Source organism: Mustela lutreola, chromosome 1 (assembly GCF_030435805.1).
Source record: "Mustela lutreola isolate mMusLut2 chromosome 1, mMusLut2.pri, whole genome shotgun sequence".
Taxonomy (NCBI): Eukaryota; Metazoa; Chordata; class Mammalia; order Carnivora; family Mustelidae; genus Mustela; species Mustela lutreola.
The window spans coordinates 288,549,635-288,566,833 of record NC_081290.1 but is presented as its reverse complement, the minus strand read 5'-3'; the positions used below and the strand labels follow the sequence as shown (position 1 = coordinate 288,566,833).

At 66.2% G+C, this 17,199-nt stretch overlaps 1 protein-coding gene across 1 annotated transcript in view; it reads right to left on the bottom strand.

Annotated features, from left to right (window-relative positions):
* Positions 1-460: 460 nt before the first annotated feature.
* ASCL2 (achaete-scute family bHLH transcription factor 2) overlaps positions 461-17,199 on the bottom strand; it is a 198,580-nt gene continuing 181,841 nt past the window's right edge. Inside the window, exon 2 of the mRNA XM_059151226.1 lies at positions 461-474. The gene's annotated coding sequence lies outside the window, so the exon portion shown is untranslated. The remainder of the gene's footprint in view (positions 475-17,199) is intronic.

Sequence of the window (17,199 nt, the reverse complement as noted above, 5' to 3'; positions counted from 1 at the left end):
AGGAACCCCCGGGGTTCAGGGTCCCCCAGCATGGGGTTTCTCAAGAGTGGGGCTCAGGCCACTGGAAACCTAAGATCGGGGACCCTTGGGCCATGGGTTCACAGGACAAATGGCCCCCATCCGGATCTCCTTCCAAGAAGAGGTGGGGGACCTGGGGACCCTGCCCTAGCTCCCCCACGCCTCGGCATGTTAGGATCCCAGGATCCTGTGGAGCAGGGTTGGGGAGGGTCACTGGGACAGAACCGCAGGGGCAGCTGCCTGACGAGGGCAGTAGTGTCCCATGCTGAGCGAGGCCAGTCCACTGGTGGCCTGTAGCCCTGGGGGACCCTGCCCCCACACCAGGCCCATGCATCCCAGGTGCCTCTAACCACTCCCTGCCCTGGAATGCGGTCCCAGCACTTGGGGTCTGGCCCCCATGCAGCCAAGGGGCTCCCCCATTCCAGAGTTGCCTGCCCGGCCTGTGCGGGGCTGCTGCTCGGGGGGCAGGGGAGGCCTGGGGCCCGGGGTCTGGCCGTTCTCTGAGAGCCTTTGCTCCCGTGGGGATTGTTGGGGACCCCTGAGGAACACTCCGTCTGCGTCCCTGGAGGAAACCAGGCAAGCACACTTTGTTCACTTTTCCCCAACCCTGAGCCGATACAGGCACCGGGGGCCGAGCAGTGCACTTGGCAATGCCCAAAGCCCACTCCCAGGTTTGGCCGCGGAGGGCTGAGAGCTGATCTGGAAGCAGGGCAGGGGCTGGGGCAGTGGGAGGCGGTGAGCCCCCCAGGACACGGGCCGGGAAGCATAAACGTGCGTGCACCATCTTCCCGAAGGGCGGCGCTGCTGGCCCAGAGGGAGAGGGACGCGGCTGGGAGAGGTCGTGGGCGGCCATGACCAAGCTGCCCTTTCCATGTCAGCTGTCGGCAACCTGAGCCGCGCTGCCGTGCAGGCCAGGAGCCTCGAGGCCTAAATTAGGGTCTGAGGGAGAAGCCACGGGCATCACGGGGACACCTGAGCCACGCCAGCTGCAGAAATGTCAGGTCCCAATGCCAGAGAGGCCCGTCCACCCCCAGGGAGGGCCAGAGACAGGCATTTCCAGGGAGTTCCAGGTCGCCCACCGTGGGGATGGCCCCAGCCTGGGCCCCTGTGCTTTGGCCGCCTCCCCAGCCCGCGGCCACTCCCTGGGCGGGAGGGATCCGGTTCTCTGCTCCTCCTGGGGCTGTGTCTTATCTCTGGGAAAGAGATTATGGGTTTCTGACATTAAATTTTCATGCTCAAGTTTTCAGCATGTGATTTGAAAAGTTTTTTTGTTTTCGTTTTTGTTTTTCCAAATAACACCTGGCGGGGAGGGACGAGGGTGTTGGGGCTGCTGGTGTGAACCCAAGACGGGGAGGACACGCTGTGTGGCCGGTACCCCTTCCCCAAACACGAGGCTGAACCCAAGACGGGGAGGACACGCTGTGTGGCCGGTACCCCTTCCCCAAACACGAGGCTGAACCCAAGACGGGGAGGACACGCTGTGTGGCCGGTACCCCTTCCCCAAACACGAGGCTGAACCCAAGACGGGGAGGACACGCTGTGTGGCCGGTACCCCTTCCCCAAACACGAGGCTGAACCCAAGACGGGGAGGACACGCTGTGTGGCCGGTACCCCTTCCCCAAACACGAGGCTGAACCCAAGACGGGGAGGACACGCTGTGTGGCCGGTACCCCTTCCCCAAACACGAGGCTGAACCCAAGACGGGGAGGACACGCTGTGTGGCCGGTACCCCTTCCCCAAACACGAGGCTGAACCCAAGACGGGGAGGACACGCTGTGTGGCCGGTACCCCTTCCCCAAACACGAGGCTGAACCCAAGACGGGGAGGACACGCTGTGTGGCCGGTACCCCTTCCCCAAACACGAGTTAGTGACTCGGCATGAACACGGGGTCCCTCTGTGTCTGGGACTCGGCCCTACACCGTTCCTTGTTTGGTGCCAGCCCCACTCATGTCTGCTGGAGTGAGCTCAGCTCTGCCCCAGGATGGGGGAGCCTCAAGGGTTGCGGGCAGGGGGCTTCCCTGGGGCCCCAGGCGGTCCCGGGGCCTCACAGCGCGTCCGTCTGTGGGGAGACAGTCATCCAAGGGGCCTGGTCGCGCCGCCCCCACTGCCGGGTAATTGAAGGAGCCTGCACGGAAAGCCCAGTGTCGGGCCCGTCTGTTGGGTCATTTTGATTTGGGGATTTCCAAACATTGGGGCCATGAGAGGTCACCCCGCTGACCCCGGCCTGCCTCATTATGTCTCAGCCAGATTGCTGTGGCACATGATAGAATCCAGAAGCCCGAGGCGGGCAGCGGTGGGCCGGAGGTGGGGGTGGGGCGGCCCACCGGGGGGCTGAGCGCCGGCTCTGCTCACCCCTGCCCCACCCACGCTGGCAGAGCTGTGCCCCCCGGCCCCTGCTGCCCTAGCTCCCCAGCCCAGGACCCTACACCCCAACGCCGGTCGGGCTCAGAGTGCTGCCGGCTCGGTTCCTCGTCAGCCAGGCCCAGGTGTATGTCCGTGCCCGTGCAGGAGGCCGCCCCGCCTCCCCTCTGAACAACCCCGTGCCCTGTGGACACCCCTTCTTGGCTTCCCACCACGGATGGGGCACAGCCCCCAAGCCGTCCTACCCCCCACCCAAGCTCGGGTTGGTCCACCTTCCAGCTCACAGAGCCCTGTGGGCCTCTGTGGCCCTATGCCCATCCCCGGCCTGGCAGAAAGGATGGGGTCCCCGACACTGCCGGGCCCTGGCCGGCCCCTCTGTGTCCTGCGTCCTTCTCCTGCCCGAGCGCCCCTCCCCCTGCTTCCCATCACACTTTTCTGGGGGGTTTTGAAGCTTGGGTCCAAGCCTCTTCCCCCCGGGACCTCTCCAGGCCCACACAAGCTAGCGTCTGGAAGAAGTCACCCTGAGGTCCAGCTCTTGGCCACACGCCGCGTTTCTGGATGACCCGGCGTGCCCCTGGCCCATGACCCCTCCCAGGCCTTCCTCCTTTGCTCCCTCAGGACCCCCAAGAGACCCCGTGCTTGGCCCTGTGGAAACTGACCTCACGTTGTGGCATGGCCCACTCACTTGTCTGTGACCCTCAGAAAGTGACCAGCCGGGGCCAGAGAGGGCAGCTGGGGACACACAGAGCTCTCCCTGCTGCCCACTAACCCCCTCTTCCTGGACAGACCTTTGGGGTTTGCCTCCGGGCTGCTCTCCCAGCTCCTCGGAGACCCCTCCCTGCAGACCACCCAGGACTGCCCGGCATGACCCTTGGTGTCCGGGGCCTGGTGGGAGCTGGTTAGCCCAGAGCTCCGGCCTTCCTCCCTTGCGTGTGGGGGTCCTGAGAGCTGCAGAGCAGAGGGAAGGCAGGGCGGCAGGCAGGGGTGCCCGGGAGGCACCCCTGGGGCTAGTGGGGTCAGGCGGCTCCCTCTGCTGTCCAGGGTTTGGGAGGAAGCCATGGGGAGGCGATGGGGAGGGACCGGACAGGGACAGCAGACAAGGGTGGGTGCCCAGCCGTCTCCCCGGAAATGCTGACAACCCAGCCCGAGCGGTCCGGCAAGCCCGTCCCCGGGCACAGAGCTGGCAGATTTGGTGGCTGTGGTGTCCTAGAAATGTAATGCCTATGTGGGCAGCGAGTTCCTTCCTGTCCCCTCCACGCCTGGCTTCTGGGCTCAGCAGGTCAGCACTTTCTACAAACTCCACACACAGCAGAGCCTAGCCAGGCGGTCCGTGGCACGCCTCCGGAGGGACGCCCGGCCAGGACCCGCCGCGCGCCAGGGGCACGGCCATGCTCCCTCGTGCGTGCTCTCCACCAGGCTGCCGCCCTCGCTGAGACCCCTTCTCTCCGACCCTCTCCCTCTGTGAGCCCTTCCGGTCCACCTCTAGCCTGCCCCTGCTCCCAGTGGGGGGTGAACCTGCGGAGGCGCCCCCCCTCCCCACCCCTCCAGCCGGGCTTCCTCTTCCAGCCAGCCACACTCCGGCCGCAGAGAGAGGCGGGAAAGCCCGGGGACAGGGCATCCCGGACCCCCCTGGAACCCGGTGGGCGGCCATGGCCCCGCGAGGCTGGATCTGGACGACTTGGGATAGGAAGCCCTGTTCAAGTAAGGCCTTGGCCGTCTTGGCCTGGTAGCGGGGTTGTTTCTGGATCCTCAGTCTCCCCACATTTCCAAGGACCCCCAATCCAGTCCCACTGGGCTTCCTTGAGGACTGTGAAGAGGCTCTGGGGTGGTCTTCAGGCCACAGTGGGGACCCCACGGTGACTCAGGAAGGGGGCGGCCTGGCACATCTGCCCAGGGCGACGCATGGTGGGCTCCAGGTCCAAGCTGTGTGGTGTGTGGTTCCTGTAGCAACCGGCGCTCCGTGCCAGACCCGAAGCTTGGGCCCGGATGGGGCAGCCACTTCCTTGCTCCGGGCAGACATGGCCCTGCCTGGCTCCAAACGAGCGAGCTTCCCTGGGCCCCGGACAGGCTCTGGCTGCCCCTGGGTGTGGATCTCCCTGCAACCGTTCCCAGAGAAACCGTCAGCTTTCCTGCCCCCTCCGGCCCGCCCGCCCACCTACCTGCATCGCCCCCCATCCTGGGACCTCCTTGGGAGCAGGTCAGCACCATGCCTGGGCCACCACATCTGCACGGCCTGACGTCCATCTGACCCGGCGTTACCTGCCGGCCCTCTGGCCACGGTGGAGGAGGGATCAGCCAGGACACAGAGGAGTCCAAGAGCAGAGACCCCAGGGCGGAGAGAAGGCTACTGGTCAGACAGGCCGGCAGGAGAGCGGGGAGAACTCGGCGAGGAGGAGGGGTCTTCGCGGAGACAACGTGGACGGTAAGGAAAGGAGGAAGCGTGCTGAGGGCGAGCAAGGGCGCGCCGTCGGTCCTGGGGAAGGGCTCCATCACGACAGCGTCCCTGTGGCCAGGTGCCGGCGTGTGGACCCACGGAGCCCTGGCGGCTGCTCCCTGGGGAAGAGAGAGCCGTGGAAGCGGGGCCGGGGCTGCAGAGACAGGAGCGGCACCCATCTGGCCAAAGAGCAGCTTCTTCCCTTCTCGCCGAGGGAAGCCAGACGGGCCGCCATTGCGTAACGCCCGTGTGTGCCCGCGGGCCCCTCTGCTGCCCCATGGGCTGGAGCAGGTCTGGGCTGGGCAGCGGGCAGATGGGCAGGCAGGAGTTCCCTGCAGCAGCAGACACAAAATTCGAACCCACAAATCACTTCAGAGGTTGGTGGGATGGGGCGGCGAGCAGTGTGCGCTGGTCCTGGGCCCCTCTCTTCTCCTGTGAGTGCCCCGCCAAGAGGCTGGGGCGTCTTTGGGCCCCACGGGGAGCAGGGAGGAGACAGGGCCTGCGGAGATGGGGGTCTCCAGGACTGGCTGAGTGCCCTTCTCCCAGGACTGGGGTCCAGGGCAGGTGCTCCACTCACGGCCAGAGATGGGTGCCCCGGTGAAGGGGGTCTCATCCCACTCGGCCGAGAGGAAGCCCAGCCCTGCTGAAGCGGCATTGAGTGACTCAGTCACAAGAGATACGGAAGAACCTTCTAGAAAACCTGAGCCACTCACTCGTCCCTGCCTCATGCCCAGGACCCTCTCCTTGGAGCGAGGAGGGCAGAACCCCCTCCAGGCCAGTGTGGACCCCAACCCCCTGCCCCTTTCCTCTCTGGGCTTCTGTGCTCTCCTGTGAGGGGACGGCAGCCCCCTCGCCCCTCCCCTGGGTTACAGCTGGATGGCATCCCGAGGAGGTCCCAGAAAAATGCATCGTTGAGCTCAAGACCAGGTTGGAGGGTGGGGGGCAGGACAGGTGGAGCCGTGTGTGGACGGGTCCCGGTTTCTCAGCCCACACTGCTTGCTTGCTTAGGTCTCAGCTTCCAGCCCAATAGGGCTGGGGGCCAGGGGTGAGGGCGGGTAGCACAGGGGCTCCTCCTGATGAGGTCGGCTTTTCCCAAAGCCAGTTAGGCTGCGAGCGGGACCCACGGCAGGAGCTTGCTTCTCCCGTGGGAGCTGGGGGCTTGCGTGCTCGTCTGCGAGGAGGGAGCCTCCAGGAGGGGCCGGGTTCTGCTCTCCATCTCCTGGGAAACCAGGCTGGGAGGAAAGAGGTCAGAGTTAGTGGGATTGAAGACATTTCCTGCGTGCGGTGGGAGGCAAGCTCCACCCCGGGCCGGGGCAGGACGCCGGGGGCTCCCGAGCCTGCCAGGACAGCCTCTGCAGGTGGGGTCTGGTACCCTGCGGCCCAGGGCCGGAATCCGGGACTCTCCTCAGGTGATGGTTGCTGAAGGGAGGCATGGCCTTCCTCTAGGACAGGTTCCCCGGCCAGCTCTAATGGTCTTCTCCGAGCACGTAGAGGGGCCCTCACTGGTCCTCTGATGCCCCGCTGGACCCTGAGGCCCTTCAAGGACTAGTTCCAGCCTAGATGTGTAGGGACTGACCTGTCCTGAGCTGGACGGCCAAGACGCGGTGGTGGCCGTGCTGGGCTCCGGCCCAGGGTGGTCTCCGGGTTGGTTGGTGCTGGGAGTTTGGGGGAGAGGGCTGCTTTTGCGGCTTGGCCGAGGGGACAGCAGAGATGTCTTCCATCCTGGCCCACGCTCCTCCGTCCCGCATAGACACGGCCGCGCTGGTCTCCATCCTGGTCCACCCTCCACCATCTCACCAAGACTCAAGGCCCCGCAGTGGCTGCTCCCACGCCAGCCGGCTGGGAAAAGGCCCACAGCACAGGGTGCACGCCAGGGCGGCCAGGGATTGGTCACTGCCTGAATGTCCCCGGACGGATGCCCGTGTGCCCTTGGGCAGCCTTCCCCTCGGACAGGCTGTCCAGGCCGGGGAAACCCTAAGCCAAGGGGATTAAGAAGAAAGGACAGAATCGGCCGTTCCTTTGGCCGAGCTCATTTGTGCCTCATTTAGTGTATATTTGCCCAGTGGGTAAAATCACGGAGGTTCTGACGCCGAGGTCGGGATATGCTCCCATCACTCAGGTCAGCCACTCAGAGGCCCGCCCCGCCCTGCCCCACCCCTGCCTCTCCCCAGCAGCCATCTTGCACATTCCTGTGGTCAGCCAGGAGGGCCACGGGATCCTTCCCAAGCGCCCAGATGACCAGAAGGGGATGTGCGTGCAACCTTCACCGCGGGCCCTCCAGCCGGCCTAGGGCCTGGGGTCCTGCCCTGCTGTGTGCCCCCCATCCCCAGACTCTTCCTCCAGGCCTCTGCTCCACGTGGGGTCGGAACCTCAAGCCTCACTCCAGCTTAAGCCAGGGGCCCAACCCCAGATGGCAACCCCTTCCTACACGGGCCCTGTTGGTCCCTGTAAGCTGAAGATGTTCCCTCGAAGGCACCTTGAGCGGGTCCTTGGGGACCTTGGGGCTCCTGTGGCGACAAAGCTGGGATCACAGACTCCATGGAGATGCCAGGCCACGGTCGACTTCTCCAGGGTCCCCCCGGCCCCATGGTGTGCTGGAGGCTTCCTGGAGGTGGGGATCTGGGGGCGGGCCAGGAGGTCCGTCCCAGGATGCGGCTGGTGGGAAAGATGTTCCAGACTTTCCTACCTGTCAGCGATGGGGCAGCAGTGGTGGCCTTGACCGCATAACCCAGGCCACCATAGTGAAAGACAGAGGCCCCACGGAGTTGGGAAAGGACTGGAATCTGGCCCCCACCCCCATTCTTCCAGGCTATTCTGCCGCTGTGCTAAGCCTTCCACAAACGGTCCTTGGGCTCTGAGGGGAGAGCCCGGCTCCGCTCTGCTCTGGCGAAGGGCAAACGTGCTGGACGGGGTGGGGGCGGGCGGTCCCCAGCACTGGAGGCTAATGAGGCCCAGGTGCCCTGCACTAGCCCCAACCCTCACTGGCTGCAGGGCCCCCTCCCAACCCAGGAGCGGCTAATGACAACCAGAGGCGGGGATGTGAACCCCCTTTGCTGTCAGGGCTGCCCAGGGAAGCCTCCAGCCGGCAGGTAGGCGGCGGGGCTGGAGCCTCATCCGTCCGGAGGGCAGGCTCGGTCGCCTGTCTCGGGGACTTGGGGCTCTGTGCCACATCCCCCCTCTGTCCACCCGGGGGGGGGTCCTTCTGCCACATATTTGCTGTGAGACCTCGGGGAGAACGTCTGGCCTCTCTGTGTCTCGGGCGGCTCCTCTGTGACCTGGAGCTGCCTCCCTGTCCGTCTGCCCGCTGGGGTCAGGGCCAAGGAGGACAGGCGCGTCCCAGGAGCTTCTGCTCCGGGAGATGAAGGCCCCTGGAGAGGCGGGAAGTGAGGGGAATGCGCTTGGTGCCGCAGCACTGGCCCCTTACAGATGGTGAGGGCAGCCGACGCTGTCGTATGTCCTTGACCTCAAAGAAACAGAAGCTGTGCGAGGTGGCCCAGGGAGGGCCAGCGCAGGAGCACGTGCGGTCACAGAGTCCCACCATCCGTTCCGGCCCACCAGGCAGCGTCCCCAGCGGACACCCTGGGCAGGCAGGCATCCTCCACGGGCCAGTCTTCAGGACCTCAGCACCTGCCCTCCCGGCCCAGCCCCGGCCCCAGCAGGAAACTGCCTCCACTCCCTGCACATCTCAGCACCCGTGACCTCCGGTGCCCACTCCTGGGCCACGCAGAGCGGCGCCCCGGGACCCCGGGCCGTGGCTGCTGGGGGGACACGTGGGGCATGTGGCCTGGGCGCTCCGAGCGCCTCCGCCTGTCTCCCGGGGACACGGGGAGCGCATCCTCCGGGAAAATCACGGGCGGGCCTGACAGGCCTGGGGAGTGCACAGCCAGCAGAAGGAGCGAGGGTGAGTTTGGGGACTGTCCATTTCACAAGCGCAGGGGGAGAAGACCCTTGAGCACACGGCATGGGGAGGGCTTGTCGATGGCGGGAGGCACGCTTAGGACCATCGTGCCCAGGAAGGGGGCCATGGCTGGGGTCCGTCAACTCAGATGAACAGCTGGAGCCACAGCGCTTTGGGGCTCCGTGCCAGCTGATAAGGGCAAGAATTCTGATTTTTATCATGAAGAAAGGAGGAGAGCCGTCTGCTGCAGGACGCCCAGGGGAAGCCGGAGAAGGAGGGGTTGGCACCAGGTGAGGCCAGGCCCACCAGCTCTGGGGAGGACCAGCTCAAGCCCCAGGGCGCCCTCCAAGCTGAATGCACCCTCCAAGCTGAATGCACCTGGGCCACCATCCTGAGCCAAAGGGCTGTGTGGCCCATTCTGGACTGACCGAGACCTGGGAAGCCCCAGGCATGTTTGAGAGGAGCCCAGGGTGGATGGTCTGCTGTCCCTCCAAGCTCCCCAGCAGGCAGAGAGAGCCCGAGGGAGCAGCAGGGACCTGGCCTCCGTCTGCATGGCTCATCACCCTGTGGGCACACTGGCTACTCCTGTCAGTCTTCCAGCTGTGTTTGGGGACAGTCTGTCCTCTGGGCCTCCTGGACATGTCAAGGTGAACTCAGGGGTCCCAGCTCCCGCTGGGGCCTGCCCTGTGGCCCCCGACCCCGGCCAGGGCTGCCTCACCCCTCTCCTGCCATCAGGCCCATGCTCTGGCCCCTTCCAGAGGAAGCCCCTGTGGGAAGCCCCTCCCTCCCTGGGCACGTCCTAGGCCCTCTCTGTGGAGCCCACTGGCCAGTACGCCGGGGTCAGCCGGGCCCATCCTACGTCCAGGGGAGCAGGTGTCGGGGCTGGACGGGCTGGTACCCGCACTCAGAGCCAGGTACCCAGCGCAGGCAGATGGACATTCCTGGCAGAGCCCACGGCCAGTGGGATGCAGTGGTCCCCGCTAGAGGCCCCATCTGCCCCTCTCCGCAGAGGGAGCGGAACAGGGCTGCCAGCAGGAGAGGCTCTGGGCAGCATTCCCTTAGCGCTTTCCCATGACGCCCCCTAATCTGGGCTGTCCTGCTTGGCACCCCCAACCTCACAGCTGCCGCCGGCCAGCTGCTCCTCCCCCGAGCGGCCGAGAAAGAGCATGTGTTGGGGCAGTGGAGGCCTTTTCCCATGGCGGGATGGGGCGAGGGGCGAGGAATTTGAGGAGGAAGGAGCAGCGCCCGGGAATTCGGAAAATGCGCGCGAGCCCTGAGTGTTGGGAAGAAGCCGGGGCTGGGGATTAGGGGAATCGCAGGATGGCCCTGGGGCCTGGGTGGGCTGTGATGGATGAGGCGCCCTGTCCGGCGGGGAGCGGCCTGCAGCTGTCCCCGTCCGTCAGCCCTTCCCGCCTTCCCCAACGAGGCGAAGACCTTCGACCCCAGGCCGCTGCGCGCCAGCCTCCGGCCCGCCCTGTGCCCTCGCCCGCATCAGCTGCGGCAGAGAGACTGGGGTCCAGGACGTCCTGAGCTGCTGGGGTGGGCAGGGGCAGAGGCTGGAGCCCGGGGCCTCCTGCAGCGCCCCCAGCTTCTGCGTCGCCCTCCACGCCAGGGCCTGAGCCCTCTGTCCCTGCAGTGTGGGCCCTCCGTGGGGGCGCCCCTCAGAGGAGGGGGCAGAGGCTGCTGTCTGGTGGGTCTGGGCCCTGGGAACCCTCTGGAAGAGCAGCTGTCCCTGCCGCTTGGAGCCGGCTGACAGGTCTGCCCCGGCCCCCCGGGCTAAGCCCTCCATGATTGATTATGGTGGACGTTCACACCAGGCGGAATGGGCCCGGATAAGCCAAGCAGCTGCTCGGAGGGGCCGAGGGGGGCTCAGGACGCCTCCCCCACCCCCAACCCGCCTCTGCCTCCCACCCCTGCCTGCCCTGTGCCTCTCTGCTCTGCCTCCAGCCCAGCCCCCCTCCCCATCCCCACACCCCCCCCACCTCCCTCCTCCCCAAGTGGACCAAGTGGGGGGCTTTGGTGACCTGAGGTAAACCGAGTCACACCTGGCCCACCGAGCTGTGACGGGATGACACGATTACAGCTGTCCCCGCCAGGACCGAGCTGACGCATCGCAGAAAACCCGCTGCCCACACAGGGGGGCTCCGATCCAAGAGGACAGAGGTGTCCCCAGGATGCAGGGAACGTGTGAGGAGAGCTATCCCAGAGTGGGGAGCAGGGAGTGGTCCTCAGCCGGCCGGGGGTTCCGGGGGGGTGTGTACGTGGTGCTGGGACCCCTGGGCCCCCTGGAACATCAGGGCCCAGAGAGGGCGGGGAATGAGCTGGATTTTTGACCTGGAAAACAGGCCTTGGCCAACGTGGGAAGACAGGGGGCCATGCGCGGGCCGCCCACCAAATCTCCCCGACCCTTGGCTCCTGGCGCTTGCTCAGCGACTCTGCAGATGAGACGCTGTATGCAGAGACCCAAGAAGATAAGCCCCAGGGTCACTGACTTCGGGGCTCCTCACTCTCCTCCCCCACCCGGGGCCCCAGACCCACTCCCCCACACCATGCTTCCCTCCCTCCTGGAGCAGCCACCGAGGGGCCCGTGGACTGTGGCCACCCCCTGGCCACCCGGCCTCCCTGCTCCGAGAGGCTCCGGCAACCCCCAGGCTGGGGGGTGGGGGTGGGCAGCAGGGTCCCCCACCCACATCCCCACCTCAGAGCACCCTGTAGGGGCTGAGGGCCTGGAAGGCTTTCCTGGGGTTCCACTGTAGGTGAATCTGGGGGACCGGTACCCTTAAGCCTGGCCGCCGCTCTCGGACACAGGCAAGGGTCCAGAGCCCGTCCAAGACCCCGAGGGCACTGGGCCCAGCTGTCTGCTCTCTTTGGGGTGGGACCAAAGCAGGGTCCACCTGGAGGGGCGCTTTATGCCCCAGCCTGGGCTACTTGCTGTTCCCTGGGGCCAGGCCAGGGACCCAGGCAGGGGCCAGCTCCCTTCCAGCCCATCCTGGGCCTGGGAGCCCCCCCAGAGCGGGTGTAATTGTGGGGAATGCAAGCCACATGCCTCTGCTTCATTTACACTTAATTCAATCCAATGAGCTTCCAGGGCCTTTGATGTCCCAGGACCTGCGGCCTTTAGTGCTTTGTGGCCTGCGAAACAGGAAGCCCCGGGGTTTCTGGGGCAAAGCCCTGGCGCCTCTTCCCCTCTCCGGGGCCTGTCAGGGACCCTGGACCTGTCCCCTCCGAGGGAGGCCCTCTGGCACCAGGTGCATGGGCAGCCCGCGGGCCAACAGGCCAGGGAGAAGTCCTGGGTGCTTGTCTCCGCACCTTTCCTGGCAATGGGCGAGTGAGGACCTCCTCCAGGAAGCGCAGAGACACCCCAGGGTCCGGACGGGGAAGTAGCCAAGTCAGGGTAGCCTCAGCTCACACCCCTGACTCCCTGCCACCCAGATGGCCTGCTGACTCGTCCCCAGGCTGTGGGTGGGGGTCCCGCAGAGAGGAGCAAGGACCACAGGCACGAGGCAGGGGATAGGCTCTGGGAAGCATGGGCGCTCCCCCGGGGACTCTCCAGTGGGACCTACAGATCCAGCCTCTGCCTGTGGGCAAGAAGGCCTGGACCCCCTCTGCGGGCAGCTGCCCCCTGGGGCAGACCCCGCTGAGCTCCCTGGAGGGCTTCCTGGAGGTGGGGGCTCAGAGAAGGCGGAGGTCAGAGAAGGCTGCGGCAGGCCACAGGCCAAGGTGGACTCAGGATGGGGGCACAGTGGGGGTGGAAGCACGGGGCTCGCGTGTGAGAGGCCCACGGGAGCAAATGTCCAAGAACTCCGAGGCTGGGGTGACCGGTCCAGCTGGCCAAGACAAGCCATCCCTGCTGGGCCTGGTTGCGGGGGGGTGTCGGTGTCCCGCTGGGGGCACAGTGAAACCACGAACAGAGCCCAGATCCAGGACGTGCACCCTGACCACGTAGTGCCAGTGTCCCTCAGGGTCCCCCCGGCCCCTTACCCAAAACCAGGGAGCTGAGCGGGGTCTGGGGAGAGGGGACAGCTGTTTGCAGCTCCACATTCCAGATCAGGGTCAAGCATTGGGGGAGGCTGTTTTTCTTAAAAAATGTCATTTGAAAATAAACACTGTCGCCGGCGCTTTTCTGTTTGCCCTGGATCCCCAGGGAGCAGTGGGCAGGCAGTGCCTGGGGCCCAGGTGGCCAGGGGGCTTCGAGCCAGAGTGGCCTCTGACCTCCCTAAGTGGGACACACCGCGGCCACAGGGCCTGGGTCTCCGGAGGCTGGGCAGCCCCATAGCCACCGCACGCCGGGGAAACGGCAGCCCGGTCGGCTCGCGGGCCTGAGAGGTGACCTTCCTCCCGCGGGTGACCCTGTCCGCAGCTGTACCCGGCCCTGCTGGGTCTCATCCCCCATGTCTGGGGGTGTCTAGGGGTTCCCGGCCTGACCTCTCCCGGGTACCGTTCCTATCCGCCTGGGGCTCCGGGTCCAAGGCCTCTTCTCCCTCCTGTGCTCCTTGCTTTGCAGTGAGTGGACTGGGGGGCCCCACGCTCCCTGGCCCGGGCTGGGGTCCCTGGGACTGGAAAGCTCTGGGGCATTCTAGGGGCTCGGGCAGCCTCAGGCCCTGACAGCCCCTGCAGGCTCTGCCGAGGCAAGATGGCCCTTTCTCTTCTTGCAACAAAGCCCAGCTGCACCCTTCCCAGGGCCCCCTGTGCTGGCGCCTCCCGTGGCCACCGTCCCCCACCGCACAAGGGCCCCCGCACACAGGCAGCTGCAGGACCTGAGTCTTCGAGCTCCCGCAGGGCCCTGAGAAGCATCTAGAGCCATGGATGAGGTCACCCCTTCTCCTCCCCTGGCCCCGGCTGGCTTGGGGGCTGTGCCGCACCTCTGCTGCTGGACTCGAACCCCGGGGCCGCGGGCAGGAGGGATTCCGTAGCCCCCCGGGCCATGTGGAGGTGGGGAAGCTCGTCCGCTGGGCCTGCCTCTGCCTGCTCACCCATGAGAGGCTCACCGGGACCCCTGCCCCTGCACAGGGATGGCAGTCGGAGAGCCTGTGTCCCACCCGGCCGAGAAGGAAGGGATACAGGCTTACACAAGCGCCCCCCACTCAACCTGTCCCTGAAAGACCCTCAGGGGCTGGGCCACCCCTAGAGAGAAAGGCCCTTCCTGGGTGTGTGTTGATGGGACCAGCCACCCCCGTCCCCACAAAGAACCCACACCACCGTCCTGTAAAGTCAGGCTTGTGCTGGGGGGAGCTGGCAGCAGGAGGAGACCTCCGACCCCCAACCAAGGTGACCCTCAGGCTGGACAGGGCACGGGGGACTTGACTGAAAGTCGGTAAGGCTGGTGAGAGGCCACCTGCTCCCCCCAGGGACAGGCACAGTGCCCTTTTCCCCACTTGGTGTGCGCTGACCCTGACCCCCAGGCCCCCAGGGGGGCCCAGCCCCACCAGCATTGTTTGAGCTCGGAGGTCAGTGTCCTGGGACTTTGCCCGAGGCGAGGGGTGTATCCCAGAGCCCACACACGAGGCCCCTCTCTGTCCTGCCCACACCGCCAGGGCTGGGGGTGGGCAGTGGGAGGTAGGATTAGATCCGGACGGCCCTCCTCTGTAGGTTCGCTGGGGAAGTTTCACCTTCCAGAAAGTTCCTCCTGCTTCTTTGTGCCTGCCCCACAGCCTAACCCTTACTGTCTAGAGCTGTCTTCCTGCTGGTACCCGGCCCCCCCGGTGGAGGGTGGGCTGTTTGGGCTCGGGGGGGGGGGCTCGAGTCACCAACACACAACACACAAGCACACACAGAGGGTGGCAAAGCACAGTGACTGTGTGGGGTCTGAGCCGCTGTCCTGGACCGGGGCCCCGGGGGTCCCTTAGGAGCTGCAGTAGCCCGGGACACCCCTCCCCTCCCTTCCCTCAGGACCCTCGGCTGCGGAGCGCAGGTGTCCGAGCAGCCCCCTTTGTGGGCCATCTTGAGGAGCAAGGGCCCGTGTGGGTGAGGGGCCCAGAGCCCCTGAGCAAACGGTCAGCCGAGGGGATCCCCAGGATGTCACTTCTATTAGACATGTTTCTCTCTGAGTCCCCCTTACGCTGAAGGGACCCCAAGGTCCCAACACACTGCCCTCCTGGCGGCTGGGGCCCAGAGCGCCCCCACCCCCGCTCACACCCCTTCACGCCCAGGGCCACCTGGCAGCATATGCTGGGGCACCCCCAGTCTGGAAGGATGCGTGCCAGCCGGAGGGTCTCTCCCCTGCGGTCTGTCTGCTCTCTTCCTTGAACAGTAAAACAGAGGGGGGGCTGTGGGTGGGGGTGGCAGGGGCGAGGCCAGAGGAGCAGAAGGAAATGATGACAAGGTAGCCACGAGCACCACCCTGGCCGGCAGGTGGGGAGCCCCTGTCTCCCAGGAGCTGGGCCCCCGGCCGAGGCTCAGCTAGAAGGCCTTTCCGGGGGAATCACTGTGTCCCGGAGGTTCAGTGCAGCCCCTGGAGGCCTGCCTCGCCTTCAACCCCTCTGTTTTCTCTGCACACGGGGTTCTCGGGAAGCCAGCCCTCCCCACCACTCCCTGCGGCTTGACCCCGGGGGGAGGAGGGCTCACAAGTCCTCTCGAGACGCACGGCTGCCCCCAGAGTCCTGGGAAGCCTGGCCACCCGTGGAGACCTTGCTGCCACCTTGGAAGTGACGGGCCATTTGCTGTTGGCCGTGATGGATGGGCTGCCTTCTCACGAGCGGGGCAGAGCCCACAGAGGGCCGGCTGGCCGGATCTGTGGGGCACCCTCTCCCACACGCCCTGTGAACACAGGCGGGGTCCCGAGGAGGCTCCGGGAAACAACCTGGGTCTTTGGAAAAAGTCAGAACAGACGCGGACATGCCTGTGTGCCTCCTTATGTGCCCAGCAAGAGCGCCAGGCCGGAAAGCTGTGCACCTCGGCGTGGTGGGGGGCCCAGGAGTTGGGAACTGCAGGCCGTTATGTGCAGAAGGACCAAGGGCGCGCACAGAAGGCCGGGCCGGGAGAAGCCTGGAGCCGGCCCGGGGCCTGAGCCAGAAAGAGTGTGTGTCTGGAGCACATTCTCGGGGGACAGCTACGTGGAGGGTGGTGGGGGAGCTGGGAGGTCTGGGGCCCGTCCTGACGGTGGGATTGCTCTGGGCTGGGCGGCCCGCGGTCCTCCAGCCTGCCTGTTCCTATCCGAGCCCAGGGAAGACCCCACCAGGCCTGAACGTGGTACCCAGCGGCTCAGCTGGGCCCAGCACCCATCTTGGAGCAGGAAGTCTGGGGGCCCCTTGGGCCGCCCCCGCCATGGGCAGGGTGGGCAGGCATGGGACGCCTGAAGTTCTATTTCCTCCGGATCCTGTCCAGATGGCCTCCCCTTCCCGCCCAGCCCCCACAGCCCCCTGCCCCCACAGGCACTGGCCCGGGACATGCATATAATGTAAGTCCTTAACCGTGCTGTCCCTCACTGCCTCCCCGCCGCCTCCCTCCTTCTGCCTGTCACTGACATCCGTGAACTGTCTTCGGCCGGCAGCCCCTTTGGCAGGGGCCGTGCCCACCCAAACCACGGGACCCATGAAATTTGGCTTGAATTAGGTTGTCTCATGATGGGGTCCCACAGGCGGGAGGCTCACACTCTGGGACACTCCGGGGGCGTGCTGTGGTTCCCCCACCGCACAGGCCCTGCGTGGCTGCCGAGGACAGGGGCCTGGCTTGCCACCAACCCCCTCCCTTCCTCCCGGAACGCTATGCTGAGGGGGATGGGGGGCGGACAACAGCCCGGAAGGGGAGCCTGAGGCAGCGGGCCTGACCTTGACCCTGGGCTGCCCCTCAGCCCCCCCTGGCTCTGTGCCCACTGGGAAAACAGCAGCTTTATCTCTGCCGCCTCCCGAACTGCAAACAGCCACGTGTCCCTTGGGGGCCACTCTTGGCACACATGCCCTCTGCCCCACGTCCCAGGGTGAGGTCATTCACCCTCGGACGGGGGGCGATGGGAACTGAAGATCTGGCGGCGGCGGCTCTGACGAGTGGGACCACCCCTGGGGGCCTGCTGATTGGCTGAAGAGACAGCTAGGGGCTGGGGAACAGGGGCTGGGCAAGGGGTCAGCCCCCCGAGGGCTGTGGGAGGGGGAAGGACACCGGCAGCGAAGGGCAGCGCGGTGACAACCGAAAGGGACCCTCCTCGGTCCCCCCCTTCCTTAGCGACAGAGCTCAGTGAGCAGGAGGCCAGCAAGGAAAACCAGGCCAAAGGGCAGCGGACCCTCCTCCCTCCCCTCTGCCTGTCCCTCCTCCCGCCCTCCGCGCCGACCAGCGCCCAGGACCCAAGGTCTCCCAGGGCCCCTCTGGTGTCGCCCCCGGACCCGCACCCTCCTGCCCGGCCTCCTCGGCTGTTCGAAGCCAACTCGTCCCATCCGGGCCCCAGGAATCCTTGGAAAGGGGTTGTAACTTTAGGGGGACAGTGACTTAAAACCAGAGCCCCCCCCACCGCAGGCAACGTGGCGGTTTGGCAGCAGGGGTGTGGCGAGGAGCCCC